General features: G+C 32.9%; 1 pseudogene; it reads right to left on the minus strand.

The window, feature by feature from the left end:
• Positions 1-8,022: 8,022 nt before the first annotated feature.
• Positions 8,023-14,595, minus strand: part of LOC113552488 — a 6,786-nt pseudogene continuing 213 nt past the window's right edge.

Consider the following 14,595-nt stretch of genomic DNA (forward strand, 5'->3'; position numbering starts at 1 on the left):
ACACATATCATGTTATTAATAATAATTCTAACAAGTCACACGCTATATGAAGCTCTTCTATTCAGTTGAAGGTAGTATACGCGACCGAAAAACACATATATTATATAATACCGTATTGTCGGCCGACCCATTTTTGAAAAAAAAATACATATCGCAATTCACGAACAGTAAACATATAAATAATAATAATAACAACGCGGCGGGTACGAACTTTTGCGGTGTGGTGGAGTGTGCGTGTGTGGTAACCGTGGGCATGACGATATTAAATTTTATTAATATTCTTTTACTTACTGTTATTACTATTATAATATTATAATATATTATACTCGGTATATAATGTTCATTTTACCATAATAATTTTGACATCCGCAAAAAGGATGAATCTGGTCGCAGGAGGGGTCACCTATTATATACGTTAGTCATTAATTTTTGTTGTACCGTTATTGTATATAATATATTTGTTGTTATTACGGCGATCGCGCCGCACAGGTGCTGCGACTAAAAAACGTGCACGTCGTCGGACGAACGAGCCGAGTTACGCGTGTTCATAATAATTTATGCATACCTACGTACACGGTGACGACGGCGTCTTGCTGTGGTCGTGTCGCCGCGCGTATCACGACGACGATATCAACAAAAAAATAAATAAATAACAAAGCAGGGAAAAGGCGTTTGACGAAATAGAATTCTGTGTTTTTTATACGAACGGCGAATAAATATCTACGGTTTTTCAAATAAAAATAAAACGTCAACCACCGTCGTCCGCCAAGTCCGACAATCGTGCGCCTACCGTATTCGCGGTATTGCACGCAACAACGTTACATCGCCTACGATTTATTATATTACATTATAAAACACGATGATGGATTACAAATATTAAAGTGTTGTACTGTGTGTTATTGCCGTGCGCTACACGACGGGCCCGCGCGCCGGTTCTGTATTATAATATTATTATTATTATTATTATGTTATATTGTTGTGTATCAAAGTCTTTTGGATTTATGTTTACAAAAAAAAAAAAAATTCCCCGTAATATCATACAATAATACCCCGCTATACAGGTATATAATAGTATCGTATAATGCACCTATATATGTTTGCTAACAACCGATATGTTAATTTAGAATATCTCATTGCAGGAGATTGAAAATTAGTCTATATCATTATATTATGCGTATTATATACGATATCAAAAAGAAATGAAGAATAAGTCGACCAAAAAGTTTCAGCGGACTTTTGAAAAGAACATCTCCCAAAAACTCGTTTGGGGGGGGGGAGGAGGTAAAGGCCTAAACGTTATTATAATATAATAATATATATATATTAATTTTAATTATTTTCATTACACTGAATCACATTACGATCAAAACTAATATTATTGTAATAACTTATATAGGCATTACGCGCGTGTTGTTTATTATTCATATCGACGTTATGAGAATCTGATGAGATATTGTTTACGATTCAACTTCGTACACCGCGGATTTTGTAATTTTTTTTCAATTTTTTTTCGATTTTATTTTTTTTTTTTCTCGATACGTTCGTCGAACATTCCCTCTCGTTCTCTATAAATAGTTATTTCCCGTAAATCACAATTGAAAATGAAAAAAAAAACAACCAAAAAACCTTAAAATTACAACGCAGACAACACAACATCGATATTATTAATTAATATAATTATAATTATACATAGGTAATTTGATATTATTATTATTATTATTATTATTATATCGGCAATAATAAATTTTCGTATACCTACGCTATATAAATATAATATAATAATATATATTATTAATACACAATGTAAAATTATAATATTCATGTACTCGCACGCTCGGCTAATATGTATATATTATTATTTACACATCTAAAATACACTAAGTTTTATTGTCGGTTCTTCGAAAAACATCGGTAAATACTCGAGTCGCAACACTGCTGCACCATCACGGCAAAACACCCCGCCGCCGTCACCACCACCGCGCACTCGTTCCAATACGATATTGTTATTATAATATAATATTATAACTATGCACTTGGCCTGGGGAGGGGGGGGATGATTTTTTTTCTGAACGATTTTATTGTTTTTTATTTTATGTGTTTCAATACGTTTTGGGAGGAAAAATTTCTGCTTCGACGGCGATGATATCGAAACATTCCGGATGTTGGCCGCCGGTTATGTAATACGTAATAATATACATCGATCGTATATCACATCAAATCGCCAAACCCACATCGCGGGTACCTTTATTATATTAATACAACAAATTAACGGCCGCGAATGGGTGGCACTACGATAGCGATAAACGTGCGGTTACTTCCTCTGCGACAACCGCTGCAGCTGGACGCATACGCGCGATTTATAGGTGTACGCATGACATTATCGTAAAAACGATTACAAAAATAAATAATAATAACCGCGTACGGTGATTTACGGGGCCGGTTTATTGATCGTTAAGACTCGTGTACAACACGATATTTTATAATTACCCGCAACATTGTACAACATCAACAATAATAATAATAATAATAATAGTAATGATACGCTCTTTGTCCGGACCGATCGGTTATCGAACGACATTGCCGTTTTCGGATTTGAAAATACCCGTACGACACGGATTATTATTAGACAGGTTTAGGTTAATTTTATTAGATTTGTGAGATGATCGCGCTCCGTCACACACTCGACCGTTTGGAGTGTTTGGACACGCCGGGCGCGTGTTGAGATTTGCTAGGCGTCCCTCCTCCGCGCACGCATGGGGAGTTACGCGAGGGCGAGCTCTCCCCCCCCCCCGGGGGTCGGAAAGAATCGCTTTACACGACACACGCGGCACGTGCATAGCATAAGAAACTAAAAAAGAACGTCATTATTGCGAAGAAAACGCATCGGCAGCGCGATCGCGGGCGTGAATAGTAGACGTAGTAGTACTCGTCGTTATATTTACTGTCATTCTAAAGATTTGAAACTGTGAAATATCGCGTCGCCGCAATCCTCTATGCACTACGGCAAAAGCGTAAAATCGTCAACTTTCTTGCTATCGCAGGATTAAATTAATGAATAAATAAACTAAATCAATAGGGGTCCTATACAGGCCGGGTTTTCTCCCGTTTTTGACACGGCTCCGCATACGAATTATTATTATTATTATTATTATTATTATCACATTCGAGATGTCGTCACGACAGTACTCGTCAGCTATAATAGGTCTCTAATTGATAAATTATGACATCGTGGACTATTCACCGCACTGCGAAACATCAAAATATAATATATTATTTTATACGCGACCGCGTGATTAATTATTATTACGATCTACCGCCCCATTATCATCGAGATCGGCGGTACACGTCTGTTCGAAGACAACACGCCAATTTTTTATTTCACGATTTTACTTTATTCGCCGGGTTTCTTTCGCTCACGGAAATCGATTCGCGCGGCGGCATCGCCAAGGCGATCGGTTCAATTTACAAAATATACAATAAACGGTCACTTGCAGGATTAAAAAACGGGAGGGTTTTTTTTACCGCCAACGTACATACAATGTGCGATTTGATTATAATATCGTAAGTACTGCTTTGCAGGTACCTCCTTGCTCGTAAACGAATTGTTTCATATTGCCGCCATTATAATATAGTAATACTGTTTTTTCCCTAATCGTGCTTATTGACGGAATACGCATAGCAAACAGACGACAATGATATATAACAGAACGGTGTCGGCTGTTAATTGATTTTTCATTCATCGACGTTAGTTTGAAGATAAAGGCCCAAACGAGTTATAACAATTATCTATATTTTGGAGAAAAAAAAATACAAACTACGCATACGACTTTCAAAGATAGCGTGGTGGACTGCAGATAAGTAATCGAAAATTGTCAAAATACGTACCAAGTGTTTAGAGCGCGCGCGTCGTCTAATATTGTTGTAAGACGTGTAACTTTTTGTACCGTTAACACGAAATACGTTCATATCGTGTTAAATTATTATATATTTATAAATCAATATAATACGATGTAATTGTTATGATATAAAATAATGTAATATGTGCCATGTGTGTGTGTGTGTGTGTCGTGCCTAATTTTAATACTATTCTACACGATGCGGTTGTACAATAATGTTCGAAATAAAAGTTTAACAATAACCCGCAGCGAAAAGTTTGCGCAATGTCGAACAAAATAAGCGTTTCTATAGTTTTTCGTAGTCAGTCTGTAGTTTTTCGTCAAATAATATTGTTATTGTTGTGTATTACTATAACGCATAATATTATACAGCATGACTCATTTTACGCGAATCAGTCAATGTCCCTAAACATTAAAAAATATTCAATTTTTTTCCGAATTTATAATTTAATTTCAATGTTTATATAAAAAAAGAATTACATTCCTACATTACTTATATAAAAATTTAGAATATTTTCCTCCAATACTAATGATAAGTTCCCTTAGTAAAATAATCAACTATGTATAATGTTGCACTTCCGTGATAATTTATTTTGAACAAATTAAAATATCTCACAAGTCATGTACCCGGTATTAAAATAATAACGCAATCGCATTCGTTAAATTCAATCGACATAATCAAAAATTCAAAACCTACCTATATTATAATATTATATATTATAGTTTCAACGGGCACCTATAAGTCGTTATATTATTATAATAGTTGCTAGACATGTACCAGGCGCGTATACAGGGGGGGTTGGTGGTTCAAACTACCCCGAAATAATTTCGAGTCACGAGGAAAAAATTGTTTTATTATTTTGTGTCACAATTTGTATTGCTAAATTTTGTAAACCCCCTCAGAAATTTTTTTTTGTGTACGCGCCTGACATGTACATATTATTTATAATATATATATAAATATATATTATATTCATAGCCTATACACAATGTATGTCTACATTACAAATCTATAAAAATATCATTGTACACGATTCTATTTGGAATTTAGTTTAATATGGCGTATAGCACCTAGTATGAAAACGTAAAATGATGAGCTTTTTACTAAAAAGTAAGAGATTGATAAATTGTATTTCACAAAAGTGTTCAAAAGTCTAAGTCTCTTGGATTATTATTATAATATGTTACAAGTTATAATAGTTATTGACTCATAACTCATGAGTAGTTATAACGTGTAATTTTACACGCGCTCTAATAGCAAAAACGACGTGAATAAAAAAGAAGAATTATCTGTGGTAGTCCGTCTAGTATCCAAACAATATTATAAATCAAATATTTTGATTAGTGCACGGTCGTAGTAGCCAATAGGAGCGATGCTTTCCTAATACGTATGGATTCTCGCGAAAAATGAGTCAACACAGAATACAGTGTATATCGGAAATGTATATATTACATATAATATTATTATTTTCACCACTTTTCGCCAATATTTATTGTGTTATTTGAATAGTATATACGTGTACCTAATAGTGAGTAAATAATGTATTTTATCGTGGAGTTAAGTAAAATGACGCTAACGGTCGATACAGGTTTTACGGAGTACAATTCGTAATACTTACTATAAATTCTATACCTGGGTATGGTATACGTTATTGTCAAATAAATCATTCTTTTTCTTCAAAAAGTTAAAATAACAAATCATTTGATAAATAAATATAGTTATAATACAATATCTCGTTATATTCATATTATATTATATAATAAATTATACGTTTCCGACAAATTGTCGCAATAAATACGAGTAGAATACTAGAACACCTAGAATCCTATACGATATCCCTAACATCTAAAGTTAATATTATAAATAAAGTTTTTGTAATAATTGACTCATGAACTTATGTATATATATATTTGATATATGGTATATATGGTATATAGTTTGAAAATTGACTTAATCGTGGCGTTTGTTAATATAATTGTAAAATGTAAACGTGTAAAAAAACTATATTATAATGATTAAATTACCATCTAGCCTATATTATTATAGAAAAAAAAAAATTCAAAAAAATGACTTTTAATAAATATTTAATATACGTAGTAAAAATAGACAGTCAAGCCCAAGGCAACGAGTGTATATAATTACGCGATCGTGGTAAGCGATAAATGTAAAACGTCCCCTCCAAATGTTAGTACATATATATATTTATTTATTTTTTATATAAATGCTACGTCCTATGCGGTAAACTTTTTATTTGTATTTTTTTTTCTTTCTTTCTATAAACATTAAGCGTAAGTATATAGCGTACATGTTGTGTATTATTATTGTCTATACCGAACAATGCGGTTTAGTCGAGTGTATGTAATAGTAATTATTGCGAAGTTGTTTTGCGGACGAGCGTCGTGAATATTCGAAAATCATAATGGAAAACCGCTGCGGGAGGTGCGAGTCGAGGTGGTATGGGAGAGGGGAATTTAAAGTTTTCGCGAACTACATTGTTACGAGTTTTGCAGTCGCTGTGCAACATAATATATGTATAGACATGTACATTATAAAGTATACCTACGCGCGGCCGTGTATAATTGTCTGTCGAGGTCTGATCCATTTTATACATGTATACATACCTCGTAACATAATAATACAGCTATAAATGAGTATGAAAAGATGAGGAAACAAAAAAACAAAATATGACGGACAATACGACTAATTCGTGTTGAAATTTGCCGTGATCACGGTTTGTTCGGTGTCTGCTCGCCCTCAAACGTCATCTATTGCACCGGCACTGGTGAAAAACAGTGGATATAGGGGTGGTAGTGAGGCTGTTACCGCCACCGCCCCACGACGGAGTAAAATGAAACGGAGAAGTAAAAATTCGCAAAACGGCGTATACGCCGGAGACGGGATTTATCGACCGGAAAATGAGAAAACCGCGGCGACGACGAATTACCTACGACACGCGTTCGGCATAATATATTACGCATAAATCGCAATGCTATAATATATTGTTACATCGTAATGTATGTTTTTTAGTTGCGAGCACTAGGCACGCACAATTCGGTCACCGTTCAGACGAACGATCGCGGCTTCGTTCTTTTTTCGGCCATAATTTTATGAAATGTTAAAGGCGACGTACAAATGTAGTGTACCGAATCACGATGAGTAGGTACCTAATATTTCCGCCAGAAGCCACATCTTCAACACGTTTTGGTAAAATTGTATTCAACTCATCCCAGACAAACTATCGATTGCACACAAATCGATTATGATCTACCGTTAAGTTACAACAACTGTGACGAGTAGTTTTGACTCAAGACTCTAGAGTGACGATATGAGTCGCTGTAATTTGCGGCGAAATTCTTTTTTATTCATTCGTAAATCACGTCTAGAGATATATTTGAAAAATTAATTGTTTCCTTACGTTTTTTCAGACTTAGGACTGGAAATATAATTGTATACATGTTGGTTACGCTATGTTTATGTTGATAATAAGAATAAAAAATGTATTATTAAAATGTAGTTATCATGATCAACTGGTAAAAGTTTGAACAAATGTATGATAATTCCCGCTTAGACTGAATAAAAGAATTATTTTTTTAGTTGGCAATTCTTTCATTGTTTCCTATAAATTCTAATTTATGTATCTTTTCCCATAATTTTTCTACTTTTTGTTCCCCGAGTTTTCAAACTACTATACGTATCACTTTGAATGTCTTTTTTTTTTAATGTCCCGGAACGAAATTTACGTACGTTTCAAAAATAAACGGGTGACTGTGACCTTTTTTTTCGGGTATGCAATATTTACCTACTCCTGACGATATATAAACGGGTCGAATCATCCGTGTGGGTGGTTTTAAGGATCTGTAACAGCAGGACGTATTATATAAACGCGATGATGCCCCCTGTCATACGATCGGATAGATACTATGGATACTATGATACGGTCAACGTCGTCGGTCTGTGTCGTGTATTACAATCGTTTGCAGTGCTACACGGGTGATCTTTGCGGCGGCAGAGCTTTCGGTTGGCGTGGGTGCGACGGGGTGATGGACTGTACACGCAGCTTGTACATAAAACATAACCGTAGTCGCCGTATACGGACGAAAACGATGATAATAATAATAATAATAATAATAATAATAATAATAATAAATGATAATAATAATAAATGATAATAGTAAAAAATAACAATAACAACAAAAACAACAACAACAACGAACAACAACAACTACTGCAACGACGACAACGATAACGATGACTCGGGCGTAGGTATATCTGGTGGGTTAGGTGTGTATAAATATTATTGACGATATTATTATAATATATTATACGTATTATCATAATTCCCATCAGCTGTGTGGCCCTTCGGACGTCCTGTGCACTAGCGCCTTGTGCTGTACGATTTTCGCTTCGCTCGCCCGCCGGAACGCCAACCGTTTGCTGTGTGCCGCCGTCGGGCCGCCGCCGACACCGGTCTGCTGCTGCTGATGCTGCTGTTGCACGTTCGCCACCGGCAACGGTTTCGGGCTTACCGGCGACGCGTCAGTTATGGTGATACTCACGTTGGGTGCTGCCTGTTGCTGCTGCTGTTGGGGTAGCTGGTGTTGCTGTTGCTTCCGGTCCGCCGTGCCGCTTCCGGTTGCCAAGTCGCCGACCCCGTCCAGCGACAAAGGCAGCACCGCGTTTGGTTTGGCCTCGGGCGACGGTTCGCTGATCGTGATGTGCACCGGTCCGCCGCCACCTCCCTCGACGCTGTAAGGGTCAAACAACAACGAAGTGGTTAGAGATAAGTCCACGATGACAGACACGGTAGGTGGGTACGACCTATCACTGTAGGTCGCGGTTCACAGGGGCGTAACCCACGTGGGCACGATTTACGTTTTACTCCCCATTTATATTTATATAAATATACCGATAGCTGGATTTCGTTGTTTAATTTTCATTCGACCATCACTGGTAAACCCCAGCAGCAGTAGCAGGTCGAAGCCAAACGTAAATGTAGGCAAAATCGAAGTTTCTATAGGTCAAGTAATACCGATATCGATAACACGGGTCGTTTTACCGGGCACCCGATAATATTTTATTATCTTAATATTTTAAATTTAAAAACCATAATATTATAACATTATTATGAGACACTTGACCCTCACCAAAATTTGAGTTCCAAGTTTACTTCTTTGCGCCGAATTCGAGTGTTAAAATTAGGGAGAGAGGACGTCTAGTGGTTCGTCGTTTGGACTGCAAACATTTAGGGACGACATTCATTGGTATAAAATACTTACGATATTTATTATGACTTATGAGATATCTACAGAGAAAATAAAACCACAAAATAGTGTCGTTAAATCGCCTATCCGGAATGCCGTGTTATAAGAATTTTACTATAAAAATGCGTTACCTAAATAATACCCATTTGCACAATTGATTGTACTTTGTAGTTTGTTCTATATATTTATTATATAGTCATATATTATTGTATAAAATAAAAAAATTAACTATTGAAATGCGTTTCAAAAGATTATAACACAGTATAACCTCAGTATAATCTCGATTATTCGGGTGAATGGTGGAGAGGGGTCACACGGTTAATCCAGTTTTTATTTATTTAAAAATGTTGTAAACACACATGTGTGTACATTGTCTTGTTATAAAGTTATATCAGGGCTTAAAATATGAAAAAATTAATATTTTTATTTTTAACCTTTTTTATAATACATGCCACTCATGGTTTAATTATTATTATTTATCGTTGTTTACCTACGTACAATATAATATTTTGTACTGCTAACGCGCCTATTTCTTTATTTTTAGTAAACAAAAATATTCGGAAAAGAGATCAAGATAAATCGCGAATACGGATAAATTGAGACACGGTAAATCAAAATTCTGTATTACCAGAAAAATTGACCCGACGGTTTTAAGCGTCGTTATGTAAAAAAGTAAAAGTTGCGTCAAAAGAACATATATCTATGTCATTTGTTTGGTGGTAATGGTTTATTTTATATGTTAAAAAAATCTCTTAAAAACTGAAAAACCACGGGTACAATGGAATTGATATGATGGTATTATATTTTACACGACAACCTTGCATGTTGTGTACCTATTGAAACTTAAACATAAATTAGTTTATCTAATCACTCTTTGATTTGTAAAACTGTTTTAATATTTTATTAGTAAAAATAGGGAAGTATGTTTTAAAACTAGTTGACTATTTATCCAGTATATAATTTTAATTAAAAATAAAAACAACCATTTGATTAATTTTAATTTGATGTGTGAATTAGATTAAATAATACGTCATACATTTTAATTGGATTAAATCAAACATTTTTTATAAATGGTTCGACTATTAAGATACTTTTAGTTATGTTTATACTAGAAATTGACACATACAGATATTTTATAAATAGTTAACTTTATAATTTATATATTACTTGAGATTTAAACTATTTTTAGTACAATATTTTTTCTCGGCATTAAGTGTCGGTTGGCCCGGTTGGGGCTCAACAATATTATTCACGTAGAAGCGGCGGTTACACCGTTATTCCTTAATTCATGTTTAATGAGGGTTCGCACTACAATACAAATGAAAAGAACAGTAGACAGTAGATAGATCTTACTAATAATAATAATAATGAACTATCGTGCACTTGAATTATAAAATGTATAAAAATATAAATTATTTCAGTTTAAAACCCCCAAAGCTTAGGTAAAAAATTATATTTAATTAATAAGACTTGCGTTGATATAAGCTTTGTTTGATCACATCAATGTCGTACATTAATTTAATTTTGTTTATTTGCCAAGTGTTAAGCTATTATTAAAGACACCACGTATACTGACGGTTATGGACTGCTAATAATGTTAGGTATATATTTATTATTTATTAATGTTACTATTTATAAAATTCGCGGGTTTTATTGATTAAATGCAGACTGAATAATGAATATGTCACAATAAATTATTATAATCGATGTGTTTTAAGAAATAATTTAAAATTTTAGACCTGTCAATTGTAAAAAAGAATGAAATGTTAAAAACATTCTTATTCATTTAAGTGTTTGAAGACTGTTAGTTCAATCGATAATTGAATTTTTTTTAATTCGGTGCATGTATTTTTTTTAAAAAAATAAATTATAAACGTCATATTTGATTAAAACTTTTTTAAGTTTTATACAATTATAGCTATAACCTACTTATCGCAACGTGTTCAAGTGTTTTCCTTATTAATTAAAATGTACTCGTAGCGCTTTGTAAAACAAATATAAAAAAAACTTCTAAATGCGTTTCTGTCTAATGACATTTATTCAATCGTGTATGCTTGAGATTTTAATTAGTATATCTGATAATTTATTTTGTTTAAAAAAAATAAGATTATTTTTCTTTTAATTTGATTTCCACATTTAAGATAAATATAATATTTAATAAATTTATCTTATCAGCCCTCATTTATGAAATTTTCTGTTTAATGTACAATTAAGCTAATACCTGTATTTCAAAATCTCTATTGCATTGTGATAATAATTAACATTTAAAGTTTTGGTATAGTTTAACTCACAAATTGTGTAATCCTTCACGACATGCGTTTATATATCCCTATCATTAATTAATATTTATTTACAACCCAATTCAAAACATAGTTAACTTGTAGGTAATTAATAATAAATAACAACAAATTATGTTTATTAAATGTTATGATATTCAAAAATATAATAACATTAATAAATTTAATATAAAATTTAATTATAATCATTATAATGAGTTATGTGTGTATATTTAAATTTTATTAATACAAACGAATAGTAAAAAAACTCAATAAATGTTTAATTTTATTATTATTAATATAATGACTACATGTTTAGGTTTTTATTTCTATAGAACATCATAAGCTAGAAAACGAATCTGGAAGTAATAGAATCGAATCAATTATATACGGAACATCTATATAAGAATACTGTTTTGCTATTATAGAAAGACCTTTTGGGTTGTTTGCTGTTTATAAAATTATACTACTTCCATTGAAAGTGTCTTCATGAAAAATATATGTTTGATCACTGTAAATCAACAATACAATTCATTCTAAGGAAATACGATGTTAAGAATATAGTATACTATTGAAAATCCAAAAGTCAATAGCACGATAGTTCATAGAGTAAAGAAATAATAATTTGAAAATAATTATGCTCGTTGATAATAAGATAGCGTATATCAAATACGTGTTATTCGAAATTAACTTTAAATTAATTAATTCTACAGATAAATATTGTTAAAATCTTACACCTATATTGTATAACGAATGATTTTATTAGTTAATTATTATTAGAATACGTTTTTGTATAACAACTTTAGCTGTGTCTATATTTTTTAGTCGTTACAAAAAAAAAAAAAAATAATAATAATAAAACAACATATTGGTACCTTTTTAGTTTTGTTTTATCGATATGAGTTGGTATACTAAGTACTGATGACTTACTGTGATTTTTTCTTGGGCGATTGTTCTTCGTTTTTACCCGTTGTATCTAACTGAGCATTAGACAATAAAAACAATGGCAGGTTAAGCCAGAGAGACGCTCCTAGTTCAGATATGTCAGACGTGTCGGAGGCTCTAGAAGATTTTCTGGACGAAGCTCTAGAATTACTTCCGATACCTCCTCCAATACCACTGATTGACATGCCTTTAACATGTAAGAATGACGAAAGACGTGATTGCCAACCTCCGGGGCTTGAAGACTGCGTATCCGAACACAAATCTGTTATGTCTTTTTTCCGCCTAAACAATTTTGTTTTAATGCAGATGATTATGTTGAAAAATGTGGATAGTTATTTATTGTAATTATAAAAAATACTTCAAGGAAATTAAATTTGCATTAAAAAAAAAATAAATATGATATCTAAGTATAAAAATAAATGACATATTATATAATATTATAATATAATATACAAATATTAGTGATGATTATACTTAATTTAGAGCGTGTAGTAATGAGTATTATGAGCGAACTACGAATTTGAAATTGAACGTGAGTTATTTTAAAGTTGAATGAATAATAAATTTACAGCGAAAAAAATTAAGTTACATAATAGAATTATAAAAAATGTAGGATATAATGATGGAAAGGATACAGATATAAAAAAGGCAATAAAGACAAGAAAAGGTATAAATTGGGTTAATAATATTAAAACTACGGATTGGAAAAGTGTTCAAAGTAGATAACGTTGATGGATTGTTATTTATCCGAGTAACACGAAACAAATACAATACCTTCGGAAGTTTCGGTAACTTCTTTGTATTAGTCTCGCGGCTTTATCTTGACGTTTCCACAGACGCGTAGATGACACGATTTCTAGTTCCTTACGTGTCGGGAATTGTTTTTTAAACTTCACATCCATTTGATCTCTTAACTGAACACAAATATTAAAATTTAATATCATCATAAAAATCATCGTTATATAATATATTATCCTATAATAATAAAAGTGTAATGATTATCGATTACTTTTCTGAATTCGTCCGTTTCGTCGACGTGACCAAGCACGTGTTTGACGAGTGCATGGAGTATGTCTAGACAATGAATCTTGTTGCCCCTCGCAATTGGCAAATTGAAGCTGACTAAAGCCACGATATTCGGTTTAGGTATGCCTAATGGCGGGTCCAAGCTTGCAATGAATCAGATATTTGATTGAACGCTATGAACTGCGTTGCATGTGGATCATATCTGAAATAGAAAAACGACGTTTAAAGCTATATGATTGAAAAAGCTCTGAGGGATTTTCCTGTTTACTTAGACCATCTGATGTAAAACATTTCGAGATCGTCTTCTACAATGCCGATTTCTTCTTCCTGATGAGCTTGGTTAAAGTTCTCTAATATAATAGCTATGTACATATTATAACTATCATGTAGCTTATTATGATAAAACTCGTAAGTACGTAATCGCGAGAATAGGGTGTCCGCAATTGCCATTTGGAAGTCCTGGAGATTCTAGTTCACAATCCGGTGGTTGTACCATAAGGGATTCGATTACGTCATTCCATCCGGCCGATGTCATCATCCTATAATAAACAAATGTGGTTTGAAATAACTTTCCAGAATTTCGAGTAAATACAATTTATGCACTACCGCGGAACAACAGTTGCATGCTCCTACCAAAAGTCTCAAAGTTTACCATGTCATTAATGGCTTTTTGTTTTTTGACATGCCCGAAAACAGACATACCGATAATGGCGTATATAAAAGTAATCAAACCGAGTAGTGCACCAATATTGAAAAGTGCTGGTAAAGACACGATTAAGGCGAATAACAGTTTACGTATACCTTTGGCGGCCTAAAATCCGAATAATTAATTAAAGTAACAACTAATTATACAATTACAGAATTTGACTAAACATTTAATTTGATTATTAATATTTAGTAGTAACTAGTAACTATTTATTATTATCTCACCTTAATCAATCGTAATATTCTACCAATCCTGAACACGCGAACTACTCTCAAAAGTGTCGGTGATACTGGAAAATCGATCATAATATCTTCCATAAGTATGCCAAGAACGGATGCTAAGACGAGTAAAAAATCAAAAACATTCCAAGGAACAGTAAAATAATGAAATCGAAGACCAATAATTTTCACTAAAGCCTCTGTGAAAAAAAATTATTAATATATATTATTTCGTAATTTAAACCTATAATAGTATTGGTTTATAT

The sequence above is a fragment of the Rhopalosiphum maidis genome, chromosome 2 (assembly GCF_003676215.2).
Source record: "Rhopalosiphum maidis isolate BTI-1 chromosome 2, ASM367621v3, whole genome shotgun sequence".
NCBI lineage: Eukaryota > Metazoa > Arthropoda > Insecta > Hemiptera > Aphididae > Rhopalosiphum > Rhopalosiphum maidis.